The 15,483-nt window shown below is 39.9% G+C and overlaps 1 protein-coding gene across 2 annotated transcripts in view; it reads right to left on the bottom strand.

The window, feature by feature from the left end:
- Nucleotides 1-15,483, bottom strand: part of ELAPOR1 (endosome-lysosome associated apoptosis and autophagy regulator 1) — an 86,641-nt gene that overhangs the window by 35,699 nt on the left and 35,459 nt on the right. The gene's annotated exons all lie outside the window — the stretch shown is intronic.

Raw genomic sequence — 15,483 nt, 5'->3', positions numbered from 1 at the left:
TCTGGTAGTCTAAAATTAAGAAACATCTCCAAAATAAAATATATTTTATTTTATTTTAACTTCTCAAGATACATTGTAGTTAATTTTCATGTCTCTTTACGCGTTCCTCTTTCCCCTCACCCTCTCTCCCTTCCCCACACCCAACTACATCATATCTGTTCTCTTGTCTTAACAAGTTCAAGGAATTGTTGTGATTGTTGTGTCTTCTCCCCCCCAACCATTTATTTGTTTGCATATTTATTTATTTATAGCTCCCACAAATAAGTGAGAACATGTGGTATTTCTCTTTCTGTGCCTGACTCATTTCACTTAATATAATTTTTGCTAATTCAATCCATGTTGTTGCGAATGGTAGTATTTCATTCTTTTTTATAGCAGAGTAGTATTCCATTGTGTAGATGTACCACATTTTCCTTATCCACTCATCTGATGATGGACATTTGAGCTGGTTCCAACTCTTGGCTATTGTAAATAGTGCTGCAATAAACATGGGAGTACAGATATCCCTTTGGCATGATGATTTCCATTCTTCAGGGTATATTGCCAGCAGTGGAATAACTGGGTCATACAGTAGATCTATCTGTAATTGTTTGAGGAACTTCCATACCATTTTTCACAAAGGCTGCACTATTTTGCAGTCCCACCAGCAGTATATGAGAGTTCCTGTTTCTCCGCAACCTCACCAGCATTTATCATTCTCAGTTTTTTGGATATTAGCCATCCTAACTGGAGTGAGATGGTATCTCAAAGTGGTTTTGATTTGCATTTCCTGAATGCTCAGTGATATTGAGTATTTTTTCATGTATCTGTTGGCCATTCATATATCTTCCTTTGAGAAATGCCTATTCAGCTCCTTTGCCCATTTTTTAATTGGGTTACTTGTTTTTTTGCTGTAAAGTTGAGTTCCTTGTATTCTGGATATTAACCCCTTGTCAGATATATATTTTGCAAATATTTTCTCCCACTCTGTTGGTTATCTTTTCACTCTGTTGATTGTTTCTTTTGCTGTGCAGAAGCTTTTTAGTTTGATATAATCCCTCCCATTCATTTATTTTTCTTTTGGTTGCCTGTGCTTTTGGGGTCATATTCATGAAGTCTGCACCCACTCCTACTTCCTGCAGTGTTTCCCCTATGTTTTCTTTAAGGTGTATAATTGTTTCGGGATGTATATGTAATTCTTTAATCCATTTTGAGTTGATTATGGTATATGGTGAGAGGTATGGGTCTAGTTTCATTCTCCTGCATATGAACATCCAGTTTTTCCAGCACCAGTTGCTGAAAAGGCAGTTTCTTCCCCAATATGTAGACATGGTGCCTTTGTCAAAAATCAGATGGCCATAGGTGTATGGGTTGATTTCTGGGTTCTCTATTCTTTTTTTTTTTTTGTCTTTTTCGTGACCGGCACTCAGCCAGTGAGTGCACCGGCCATTCCTATATAGGATCCGAACCCGCGGCAGGAGCGTTGCCGCGCTCCCAGCGCCGCACTCTCCCGAGTGTGCCACGGGCTCGGCCCCTGGGTTCTCTATTCTATTCCATTGCTCTGTGTGTCCGTTTTTATCCCAGTACCATGCTGTTTGGGTTATTATAGCTTTGTAGTATAGCTTAAAGTCTGGTAGTGTTATGCCTCCAGCTTTATTTTTTCTGCTCAAGATTGCTTTGGCTATGTGTGGTCTTTTGTTGTTCCATATAAATGTCTAGATAGTTTTTTCTATTTCTGAGAAAAATGTCATTGGAATTTTGATGGGGATTGCACTGAATTTGTAGATCACTTTGGGTAATATGGAAATTTTCACAATGTTAATTCTTCTGATCCAAGAGCATGGGATACCTTTCCATCTTCTTGTGTCCTCTTTAATTTCTCTCAACAGTGGTTCGTAGTTCTCATTCTAGAGATTTTTCACATCCTTGGTTAACTTTATTCCTAAGTATTTTATTTTTTTGGTGGCTATTGTAAATGGGCTAGCTTTCTTGATTTTTTTTTTCTGCATGTTCATTGTTGAAGTATAGAGATGCTACTGATTTGTGCGTGTTTTTTAAAAAAATTTATTTTGTCGATATACAATGTGGTTGATTATTGTGGCCCATTACCGAATGTATGTTGATTTTGTATCCTGCAACTTTGCTGAAATCATTTTTCAACTCTAAGAGTTTTGTTTATAGAGGCTTTAGGCTGTTCAATATATAGGATCATATCATCTGCAAACAGGGACAGTTTGACTTCATCTTTTCCAATCTGGATGCCCTTTATTTCCTTCTCTTCTCTGATTGCTCTAGTTAGTACTTCCAACACTATGTTGAACAGGAGTGGTGAGAATGGGCATCCTGAAAGCTTTTCCTCATTCAGGATGATATTGGCAGTGGATTTATCATACATGGCTTTAATTGTGTTGAGATACTTTCCACCTATGCCTAACTTGTAGAGAGTCTTTATCATGAACGAATGTTGAATTTTGTCAAATGCTTTTTCAGCATCTGTAGAGATAATCATATGACTTTTGTCTTTGATTTTACTGATGTGGTGTATCACATTTATTAATTTGCATATGGTTTTTTTTTTTTTTTTGTCTTTTTCGTGACCGGTACTCAGCCAGTAAGTGCACCGGCCATTCCTATATATGATCCCAAACCGCAGCGGGAGTGTCGCCGCGCTCCCAGCGCTGCACTCTCCCAAGTGCGCCACGGGCTCGGCCCTTAATTTGCATATGTTGAACCAACATTGCACCCCTGGGATGAATCCCACTTGATCATGGCATATAATTTTGTGTATATGTTGTTGTATTCTGTTAGCTAGTATTTTATTGAGGATTTTTAAGTCTATATTCATCAAGGATATTGGCCTGTAGTTTTCTCTTTTTTGTTGTTGTTGTATCTTTGTCTGGTTTTGGTATCAGGGTGATGTTTGCCTCATAAAATGAGTTTGGGAGAATGGCTTCTGTTTCAATCCTTTGGAATAGTTTGTAGCAAATTGGTATCAATTCCTCTTTGGAGGTTTGGTAGAACTCTGCAGCAAACCTGTCTGGTCCTGGTCTTTTCTTTGTTGGGAGACTTCTGATAACAGCTTCAATCTCTTTTATTGTTATTGGTCTGTTCAGAATTTCTATATCTTCTTGGCTCAGTTTTGGTAGTTTGTATGTGTTCAGAAATTTATCCATTTCCTCCAGATTTTCAAATTTGTTGGCATATTGTTGTTTATAGCAGTCTCTAATGAATCCTTGTATTTCTGTGGTATCAGTTGTAATATCACCTTTTTCATTTCTAATTTTTGTTATTTGGGTCTTCTCTCTTCTTTTCTTGGTTAGCCTTGCTAAAGGTTTGTCAATTTTATTTATCTTTTCAAAAAACCAACTTTCTGTTTCATTGATCTTTTGTATCATTTTTTGGGTTTCTATTTCATTTAGTTCTGCTCTAATCTTAATCATTTCTTTCCATCTACTAACTTTGGGTTTGGATTGTTCTTGTTTTTCTAGTTCTTTAAGGTGAAGTGTTAGGTTGTTTACTTGCCATCTTTCCATTCTTCTGGAGTAAGCATTTAATGCAATAAATTTCCCCCTTAGTACTGCTTTTGCAGTATCCCACAGGTTTTGGTATGATGTGTCATTATTTTCATTTGTTCCAAGAAATTTTTTGATTTCCCATTTAATTTCTTCTTGGACCCATATGTCATTAAGTACAATGTTGTTTATGTTCCATATGTTTGTATAGTTTCCAGAGTTTTGTTTGTTATTGATTTCTAATTTTAATCCATTGTGATTTGAAAAAATACATGGAATAATTCCAATTTTTAAAAATTTGTTGAGACTTGATTTGTGACCTAACATGCGGTCTATCCTGGAGAATATTCCATGTGCTGATGAGAAGAATGAATATTCCAAGGTTGTTGGATGGAATATTCTGTAGATATCTGTCAAGTCCAATTGGTCTAAAGTGTTGTTTAGATCTTGTGCTTCTCTATTGATTTTTTGCCTGGATGATCTGTCCAATGTTAAGAGTGTGGTGTCAGGTCCCCTGCTATAATGGTATTGGTGTTTTTCTCACTCTAGGTCTAATAGTGTTTGCTTTATAAATGAGGCTGCTCCAATGTTGGGTGCATATATATTTATGATTGTTGTGTCTTCTTGATGGATAGATCCTTTTATCATTATATACTGGCCTTCTTTATCTCTTTTTATGGTTTTTGGTTTAAAGTCTATTTTATCTGATATAAGAATAGCTACTCCAGCTCATTTTTCATTTCTATTTGCATGGTATGTCTTTTTCTATCCTTTCACTCTTAGTCTATGTGTGTCTTTACAGGTGAGGTGAGTCTCTTGAAGGCAGCATATTGTTGGACTCATCTTTTTAATCCAGTCAGGCAGTCTGTGTCTTTTGAGTGGGGAATTTAATCCTTTTACATTTAGAGTTATTATAGAAAGGTGTTGATTTACTCCTAGCATTTTATTGATTTTTGTTTAGATGTCTTAAGTATCTTTTGTTCCTTTCTTTCTGATTTTCTGTTTGTCTTCTGTGTTTGTTGGTTTCTTGGGGTTATAGACAAACGATTTTTTCTCTTTCTTTTCTAGCATTTTTGTTTTACTGGTGGGTTTTGTTCTTTCTTAAGTATTCATGGCAGTGATGGTCATTTTTCAGGTACCAAACCCAGTACTCCCTTGAGAATTTCTTGTAAGGCTGGTTGTGTGGTAGTGAACTCCTGCAGGTTTTGTTTGTCTGACAAATATACTATTTGTCCTTCATTTTGGAAGGATAGCCTTGCTGGGTAAAGTATTCTTGGCTGGCAATTTTTGTCCTCTAGTATTTTGAATATATCATCCCATTCTTTTTTAGCTTTTAGGGTTTCTGATGAAAAGTGTGATGTTAATCTGATTGGGGCTCCCTTGTAGGTCACTTGGTGCTTCTCTCTTGCAGCTTTTAAGATTCTCTCTTTGTCTTTGAGTTTTGCCAGTTTGATTATAACATGTCTTGGACAGGACCTTTTCGGGTTGAATATTTGGGGATCTTTGGGCCTCCTGAATCTGAAAATCTGTGACTTTCCCTATACCTGGGAAATTTTCTGCTATTATTTCATTGAGTATGTTCTCAATGCCATTTCCTTTTTCCTCCCCTTCTGGAATACCCATGATTCGGATATTTGAGAGCTTAAGGTTGTCTGTTATCTCTCTTAGATTTTCTTTATTTTTTAAAATTCTTTTTTTTTTTTTTTTTTGTCCACCTGAAGGAAAAGAATGTATTTTAATTATCATCCAATTGGTTGGTCAAACTCAAAGAGAAACCAAGAGGGAGGAGAGGAAGGCAGCAGAGTGAAATTCATGGCAGTCACACTGGAGATGCCTGTGTTGTGGTGGCTCCCTCATGCTTACATGTTTGTTACTAACAACTTTTCAAAGTACTGCACTGCAGTTGTGAAAATAAATATTAAATGCTAAAAATTATTTTTCAAACATTTTTCTCTGTTAGAATTAAAATGTTTAAACTCTGGAGATATTGTTAACTTGAAACTTATCAGATCTTCTACATTTTAGGAAAATGATGTTCACTCATTCCACATTCAACAAGCATCTATTGACGGCCTATTACATGCTAGGTTCTGGTGAAGCAGTGATGTTTGACACAGAGTCCCAGCTGCCAAAGAGCTTAGATGTGTATGTGGTGGGGAGTGTGCTGGCAGGTGGGGAGGAGACCTACCATAAACACATACACAAATAAGCTTAATTGTCATTCCATGCTCTTGCTTGCCCTCACTCTCTAGAGAAGGGTCTTGATATCTAAGGACTCTGGCAATGACAGTAACACATGTCTCTGACTCTAACCCGACACTAACCATTGAACAACACTGTTTCTTTTCTAACTGATGGTGGTTCAAAAGCTCTGGCAAGCCAGGCCCCCAAAGACATTGAGCCTAGTTATATATAAGTAACCTCTAAAACAGCAGAGAAGACAAAGATGGCTGGTTGAAACAGACTGAGGGAGAACAGCTAGGTGATCTGGAGCACTGGGGTCTACTGTCCTAACAGCCTTCTTGCCAGAGTGTTTCTCCAGCCCAGATGGCCAAGGATGCTGGTAATGATGGCCCAGGCTGGCTGAGAGTCAAAGAGCTGCCCCCAAAATGGGGCCTCCTGGGATGAACACAGACACTGCCCGGCCTGCAAAAGTCCTCAGGGGAAGTAAGGGCTAGTGGTGGACTAAGACAAGCAGTCTGAGAGACTCAGAACAAATGGCTTAGGTGGTCATTCGACTCCTCTAGGTCTGACTCTCCTAATCTGTAAAATGAGAAAGTTGGTCTTATGCAATTTCTAATTTCTAAGATTCCTTCAAGTTCCAAGACCTTATTATTTTGTGCTGGTACTTGAATGGAAATCTGTCCTTTTTCTCCTTTTCCTTCAAAATAGCACATCTGAGTTTTTGAAATAATTATCAAAGTAATACACGTTAATTGTAGAAGGGATGAAAATATGGACTAGAATAAAAAAGAAAATAAAAACTGCCATAAGTCCACCAAGCAGAGATAACTACTTTTAATATTTTGCTATATTTCTTTGCAAGATTCTTTCCGTATATGTGCACACATATTTTGAAAAACAAAATGAAGATCATATGGTACTTAGTTTTGTATTCTTACTTTATTTTCCATTTGATTTTAAGTCACAAGCACTTTCCCATGTTTTTAATGGTTACAAGGTAGTTTCTTTAACCATTCTCCCATTGTTGGACATGGAGTTTTGTCCCATTTTTCCTTATTTTAAATAGCACTGGGGAAAAAAAAAAAAAAAAAAAAACACTGCTTTCTGTGTATCTCTGATTATTTCCTTTAGATAGATTCTGATAGAGTTTGGATGTGTTGTCCCTGCCAAAACTCATGTGGAAATCTGATCCCAATGTGGCAGTGTTGGAAGTTGAGTCATGGGGGCGGATCCCTCATGAATGGATTAATGCTCTCCCTGGGGGAGGAGGGGTAGTGAGTGAGTTCTTGTTCTGTTAGTTCCCGTGAGAGCTGGTTGTTTAAATGACCCTGGCACCTCCTCTCTCTCTCTCTCTCTCTTGCTTCCTCTCGTCATGTGATCTGACTGTACCCACTGGCTGCCTGCCACTTTCCGCCATGAGTAGAAGAAACCTGAGACCCATGTCAGATGCAGCTGTCCCAGAATCATAAGCCAAATAAACCTCTTTTCTTTATAAATTACCCAGTCTCAGGTATTCTGTTATAGCCACACAAAACAGACTAAAACAGATTCCCAGAAGTGGAATTACTAGTTAAAGAGTATGAGTTACTTTGAGATCCTTCATTAGAAAGAGAGATTTCTAAGAAAAAACAGACATCTCTAAATCTTTTTTTTTTTTTTTTTTTTTTTTTTAAAAAGATGACCAGTAAGGGGATCTCAACCTTTGGCTTGGTGTTGTCAGCACCACGCTCAGCCAGTGAGCAAACCGGCCATCCCTATATAGGATCCGAACCCGTGGCCTTGGTGTTATCAGCACCGCACTCTACCGAGTGAGCCACGGGCCGGCCTAGACATCTCTAAATCTTTTTTTTTTTCATTTTTTTAATGGCAAATTTTAAATATATATATTTAAAGACCAAAATAGTATAATGAGCCTCCATGTATCATCACCCAGCTTCAATACACCAATTTTTGCCATTCTTACTCCACCCACTCCTCCCCACTTGAGAGTTTTTATAGTTTTTTCAAGGTAAAACTTTTTACATATTTGCTTGAAGCTTCCTTTTTTTTTTTTTTGGCAGCTGGCTGGTACAGAGATCCAAACCCTTAACCTTGGTGTTACCAGGACCATGTTCTCCCATGTGAGCTAAATGGCCAGCCCATGTTTATTTGTATATATTTGTGGGGTACAGTGTGTTGTTTCAACACATGCATATACTATACATTGATTTACTTAGGGTAGGTAGTATACATAGCTTTGTACTAAGGTAAAATTTACATACACTGAAATGCACAAACCTTTTTTTTTTTTTTTTTTTTGGCAGCTTGCTGGAATAGGAATCGAACCCTGGACCTTGGTTTTATCAGCTCCACGCTCAATCAGCAACAGCCTCTAACCAACTAAGCTCATGGGCCAGCCCAAAATGCACAAATCTTAACTGTACAATTTTGATAAATGGATATACTTAAGTAAAACATTAACAGAGCTAAGAATAGCTACCCAGAGATTGTTGGGGGAAAGGGGATAACTCCCCTTTAACCTCTACCCACAACAGAGAAAATAGACAAAGCCAAGCAGGTGTCTTACAGTCTGAATCTTATCTTTTAATTCCATTTTTCCACTAACTTTTTTTTGGCGGCTGGCTGGTACGTGGATCCAAATGCATGAATTCCAGTAACTTTTTGAACTACCCTTTTATATACCTATTCAGTCTTCTCCCTTTCTTTTCTTTGGAGGGGAGGGAGGCTGCTGGCTGGTACAGGGATAGAGTCCTGGACCTTGCCATTATTGGCACCACTCACAGTCTAATCTTAAAATGACCAAGCCACTGCTGTGTAAAGTCACAACCACCCAAGGACCTGGGTTTGTTTTGGTTGGGACAGGGCCTGGGTTAAGAAACAGGTTCTTAAGTAAACCTGGGTTTTGACTAGAGCCAACTTTTGATTGGGGACCTTGGGATCTGGAGAAGGCTGCCTCCTGCTCCTCCCCTATTCACAGGCTCATCTTTCTTCTCCTCTCACAGTCCCTGAAAAGCAGATCCTTTGGGGAGAATGTCAAGATGGGAGCAGGACTGGCCAGGCAAATGTCCTTGAGCTGGATACAGCATGGTCAATAGATAGGTGCTAACTCAGCTGCAAATGCATCTCTGCTTGGAAAGCACCTGACCTAGATCGGAGCAGAGACTAGCCCTTTGCTGGGAGGTAGGAATGAACCCCACTTAGCACGGGAACACGGAAAACCACGGAGAAATGTCAGAATTTGAGACATCAGTCCCCCAGATGAGACTTTCTCTCAGGCCCAGCCCTAGCTGGATGGTTTCCTGAATTCCAGTTTTTTGTTCTCTTTTGCCCCCACTCAGGTTTTGGTTGGATGTTCTGGTTGAGGTTCAGGGGCATGACGACCTTGCTTTGTCCCATTGTGAAGGGTAGCATGGAGGGGAGAGGGCCTTTCCTATTGCTCTCCAGCTGGTCAGACAGGAGCCCTGCCTTCCTCCCTCCTCCCACCCTCTTAGGACTGCTGACTCAACGGCAGTGCCTCCTGGGTCCTAGGGCCTGGACATACCAGCTCTAGACCTGTGGTGCCTACATTTGTCTGATCATCAAAACTGCCTGGAGATCATGTGTGTTAAAAACACACATTTCTGGGCTCTACCCCCAAGATTCTGATTCCCCCCTAGATCTTCTTCTCCTTCCTCCCTCTCTCTTTGAAAACTCACTCTTCTAAGTCTCAAGACTTAAGTATTTATCCTCTTTTGAAGTAAATCAGATAAGCAAATCTCCCACAAGCTAGGGGTCCTTAACCTATGGTACTTGGGCCACTTCCCCCATACAACCAGAGGCAGAATTTTTTTTTTTTTTTTTTTTTTTTTTTTTAAAGATGACCGGTAAGGGGATCTCAACCCTTGACTTGGTGTTGTCAGCACCACGCTCAGCCAGTGAGCAAACCGACCATCCCTATATAGGATCCGAACCTGTGGCCTTGGTGTTATCAGCACCGCACTCTACCGAGTGAGCCACGGGCCGGCCTCAGAGGCAGAATTTTAGGTATGCACATTTTTCTGGGCAGCAGGTCCATAGTTTTCATCGGATCCTCTAAGATCCTCTAAGGAGTCTATTATCCCCTTCCCTCTTACACAGAAAAACACGAAAGCCTGCCACAATGTATTAGTAATTTTCAAGTAGCTTAATATTTTACCAAACCAAGGCTATTCACTTTTTAACAGGGTGACTGAAATATTTTAACCTAGTGATTTTCAAATTATGCTCCAGAGTGTAGGGGTTTAGAAAGCCAGCCCTTTTAAAGGAGAAGTAGAGAGTCCCCCTTTAATGGAACAATTAAAAAAAAATCTTTTACATGCTTATGCTTCTAAGTTAAAATTTTATTTGGACTAAAAGTTTTACACACCAAAAATGTTAGGATGCCTGTCTTTACTTCAAGCAACAAGTTGCAAAAGGTGGAATTTCCAGCACCGAGGCAGACTCATGGGGCCATGGATGCCTTCCCGGTTTTCCCTGTAATCACCCCACATAGTTGTTTCCTCTACCTACAAGTAAGACCTCTTCCCCAGGGTAGGCAGCAGACCCAGCAGCAGACAAAGCAAACAGACCCTGGCAGGCTGGCCCCTGCTGGCCATCCTCAAGCCCTGTGCTGTTGCCTGGCAGCATGGAGCCAGGAGTGCTGGGGCTTCCCATCTCAGGGAGGCTGGGGGAACCCTGGCCTTACATTGCCCCTTCTTTCAGCCTTATTCTATTCTACTCTGGGTTTCCAGCTTCTACTTTAATCAAATGCAGCAAAGACAGAGCTCAGCCACCCCGGGTAGAGATCAGCTGGTTTGGCCATGGACACATCACACAAAGCAGATCTGCACGTGCAGCTGGGTACTTTGTGCCACCATGCTCTGGGCCAGGCAGGACCCTGACCCTGCTGTCCAACCTGTCTGCAACTTAAGTTGCTTGTACATTTTGGGCAGAGCCTTGGCCTTGGCCTTGGGGATCCTGGGAGACACTGGCCAGTCTAGTGAGGGAGACAGGATTGCTGTGGTAGTAATAGCCACCCTAGTGAGCACCTGTGAGCCCCCATGTGCCAGGCTCCAGGCGAGCCCTTTACATGCCTCTTCCTCTTCAGCCCTCACAAAACCCCTCTGGAGTGCTGCCAATATTATTCCTGCTGCCTTGACCTCCTGTTTACAGTGGTAATCTGCTCCCGTCTGTCCCACTGGACTGATGATCTCTCAAATTTGGAATGAGTTTTAATTTTTTTCCATAACGCTTAGTGTCTTTAAAACCACTTCATAACTTAGTTGACCACTATGTTTATTGTCTATTTCTGTCCTGTCCCCATCCCAGATCAGATATAAGCTTCACAAGAACACGGGTCTTTGTTTTTGTTCATGGATATAGCCCAAATGCCCAGTGCAGTGCCTTACACAGTACCTGTCAGTAAACATCTGTTGAATGACTAAATGGTAGAAGAGGGTGTGGCCCTAGAAAGTTCCGAAGCTGTGCAAGGTGCTAGGATTACAGCCAAGAGGTATAGACCCTGCTCTTGTCCTTCCACCCACACTATTGCATGATTGTGGGCCAGTCATTAGATTTCCCTTGTCTATAAAACGGGAGATAACACCCTGCTAAAATGATTAAATAGATTTCCCCCCCAAAACCCAGTAACACTGATCTCTGAGGATGATGAAGAGATTATGTTTAGGAAAGCTTTTTGTAAACTGGTTTTTAAAAAAACCCAGCTACTGCTATGACCTTGTCTAAAGAAGGTTCAAATGTCCCCAGGCCTTTTCTCCTCTTTTTGGCAATAAGACTGAGAGAAAGGAGTCCTGTTGACATTTCTGGCCTAATAGCGACAATCTGACAATCTGCAAGAGTTAGATCCTCCTCGGCTTGTCCCTCGATGTTTACTGTCTGCCCTGACTCACCCTCTTCTCTAATCCCAGTCTTTTCATACATGTGGAACAACATCTGTCCTTTTTCCACTTTCTCTCCCCCAGCAACTCCCCAAAGCTTATCTCTCAAAGAGAAAGTCTGGTTGCTGACATTTATGACACTCAGTAACTGTGGTCAGTCCATCAGGTGCACAGGGCTTTTCAGTATTGGTTATAAATATCCTTAGGATTGAAATTGCTTTGTCACAAAGAAATGAGACGTCCCTTTATAAATTCCAATTCCTTTCTGATAGGTGAGAATATAGTACACAAAAATATCTACAAGGGGTCAGCCAGTTAGCTCAGAGCACAGCCTTATAATCCCAAGGTCACGGGTTCAAATCCCTATACTGGCCAGCCACAAAAAACAAACACCAAAATGTCTACAGGGCAGGATTTTTTGAGATTATATTTCAAAGATGTACATCTCTTGCTTTTTAATGAGACCACAATGTTCCATTAATTTTTTTTTTTTACTTGAGCTTTTAATCACACATGTCAGAACCAGGCCAACTAGGCACTGGCCTATGCAAAACTCTCCAAAGACACAGTCTGTTTGGACATATTAATTGTTTAAGATGGAGAAGATGAACTCGGAGGACAGACTTCTGGCCTGGAGAACCAGACTAGGTTTGTGTGATCCCACTGGAGTAAATATTTATGAGGAGTTGCAAACCACAGTCTCCTAGAACACTGTTTCTCAAACTGGGGTCCCTAAATCCTTGAGAGTTCCCATATGTGTTCTGAAGAGTCCTCATGTTCTCTAAAACTATTTTTTAAAAAAATAATAGACTTTATTTCTTAGAGCAGTTTTAGGTCACAGCAAAATTAACCAGAAGGTACAGAGATTTCCCATGTACCCTTGCTCCCACACATGCACAGCCTTCCTGACCACCAACATCCCCCGCCAGAGTTCATCAAATGTAACTCTTGTTACATTTGATGAACCTACACTGATGCATCATTATCACCCAGAGTCAATAGTTTATATTAGGGTTCACTCTTGATATTACACATTCTATAGGTTTTGGAGAAATGTATAATGACATATGTCCATTCTATTATCATACAGAGTGGTTTCACTGCCCTAAAACCCTCTCCTAGTGCTCTACCTTTTCATCCCTTACCCCCCACCCACAACCCTGATCCTTTTTACTATCTCCAAAGTTTTGCCATTTCCAGAATGTCACACAGTTGGAATCATACAGTATGTGGCCTTTTCAGATTGGCTTCTTTCACTTAGTAATATGCATTCAAGTTTCCTCCATGTCTTTTCATGGCTGGATAGCTCATTTCAGAATAATTTTTAAGTTTTGTTATCATTTGATGTCACAGTAGTCCCCCCTTGTCCTTAGGGGTAAGTTCCAAAACCTCCAGTGGATGCCTGAAACCAAACGGAACATGTTTCCATTCATGTTTTCCACCCACACATTTAATGCTTTTTTCATCTTAAGTAAGCACTTATCATGCACTGTAGCTGTAACTTTTGCAGTGTGAGAAGTGACAGCAAAACTAGCGTGAATTTCTTTTTCCTTCTTCACAATTTCATGGATGGAAGATTTGTTCTTACCGTAGGTCCTAGCAACCTCAGCATATCATTTTTTTTTTCTTTCCTTATTAAGTCAGGAATTTTCAACTTTTTGATGAAAGGAAGCACTTTACAGTTTCTCTTTGGCATATCCATATGGTCAGCATTACCACTCTTGCACTTTGGGGCCACTATTAAATAAAATAACAGTGACTTGAACACAGGCACTGCGAAACCACCACAGTCAATCCGATAACTGAGATGGCTACTAAGTGACTAACAGGCAAGCAGCATCGACAACATGGAGACGCTGGACAGAGGGATGATTCACGTCCTGGTGGGATAGAGCAGGATGGCACAAGATTTCATCATGCTACTCAGAACAGCACACAACTTAAAATTTGTGAATTGTTTATCTTTGGAATTTTCCACTTAATATTTTCAGACCACAGTTGACCGTGGGTAACTGAAACCATGGATAGCCAAACCATGGATAAGGGGGGAATCACTGTACTCTCAAAAATAAATTTACACATATGAGAGTACTTCAAAAAGTTCGTGGCAAAATGGAATTAAAAGGTAATATAACTCTTTCCATGGACTTTTCGAAGACTCCTTGTATCTGAGTTCTTCTTGATGACCACCTTCCCTCAAGAACAGCCACAAGGTTCCAGTGGCTACTTTGGCATTGGTGCTGACAATTGCTGCCTTACCTAGTGAGGCTGTAAACTCTTTTGCATTCCTTCCTTAGAAAAGTGGAGTGTACTTCTATACCCCAGCCTAGAATCTGGGCAGGCTTTTGACTACTGGACCATTAGTTAAAACACAGTGGAAGTAACACTATGTGACTTCCAAAGCTAGGTCTTCAAGAGCCACACAGCTTCCACACTGAGATGTGTCTAGGTATGGGTTCATTTTTTTCTGTCTAGTCTGGGAGTCTTAAGTTTTGAATTTGATGATTCATATCTTTTATTAATTCTGAACTTTTCTTAGACATTTTCTCTTTGAATTTTGCCCTTTTCCTGCTTTTGCTGTTCTCTCTCTCTGGAAATCCTATCAGATGTAAGTTAGATCATCTCATTCTCTTTTTTGGGTGTCTTAACTTCTCTTTAATATTTTCTATCTCTCCCTATGCTGTATTCTGAGTAATATCTTCATATATGTTTCCACTTCATTAATTATCTCGTCATCTCTGTCAAATCTGCAATTTAGCCTAGCTATTGAGTTTTAAATTTCAATGGATAGTGTCTTTCTATGAACTTTTTGAAGTACCCTTATGTGTGTGTGTGTGTGTGTGTGTGTGTGTGTGTGTGTGTGTGTGTGTGTATAGTTATTTGTTTTTGTTTCCAGAAATTGTTTGGTTCTTAAAGCAAGCAAAGAGAAAAGACAAAGTACCTATAAAAATACTAAATTATACTAACAGCAAACTTTTCCACAATATAAGAGCGTCCAGAAGTCAACAGAAAATACAATCAGTCCTCAGTATCAATGGGTTCTAAATTCATGGATTCAACCAACTGTGGATCAAAAACATTCGGGGTAAAAAAACTGCGTCTGTAAGGAACATGCACAAACTTTTTTTTCTTATCATCATTCCCTAAACAATAGAGTATAATAACTATTTACATAACATTTACAATGTATTATGTATTATTAGTAATCTAGAGATGAGTTAAAGTAAATGGGAGAAGATGCATTGATTATATGCAAATCCTATGCCATTTTACATCAGGAACCTGAGCATTCAGATTCTGTATCTGTGGGAGGTCCTGGAACCAATCCCCCACGGATACCAAAGGACTGTATATCCAAAGTACGGAGAGAAAAGACCAATCCTAGAATTCTGTTTCCAAGAAAATTTTTCAAGGGTGAGAACAAAAAGTCGAAGTTTGGGCTTCAGAGTCTTCAGACCTCCCTATCACTTCTTAAAACATTGGTTTAGGTAAGTCACCTCCCCTCTCAAAAATATTGGCTCCCAATAACTCTTAAGATTAACTTCAAACTTTCAGGCAGCTAAACCTTAGTTTACCTTTTTTAAAAATTGAGATATAGGGCCGGCCCGTGGCTCACTCGGGAGAGTGCGGTGCTGATAACACCAAGGCCCCGGGTTCGGATCCCATATACGGATGGCCGGTTCACTCATTGGCTGAGCATGGTGCTGACACCAAGTCAAGGGTTAAGATCCCCTTACCGGTCATCTTTAAAAAAAAAAAAAAAAAAAAAAAAATTGAGATATAAATCACATACTCTGAAATTCACTCTTTTATGTTGTACAATTTAGTGGTTTTAAGTATATTCACAAGGTTGAGCAAATATCATAATCCCTGAATATTTTCATCACCCCCAAAGTAAACGCAGTGCCCATTAG

The sequence above is a fragment of the Cynocephalus volans genome, chromosome 8 (assembly GCF_027409185.1).
Source record: "Cynocephalus volans isolate mCynVol1 chromosome 8, mCynVol1.pri, whole genome shotgun sequence".
NCBI lineage: Eukaryota > Metazoa > Chordata > Mammalia > Dermoptera > Cynocephalidae > Cynocephalus > Cynocephalus volans.
This window is presented reverse-complemented; position numbering and strand designations above follow the sequence as displayed.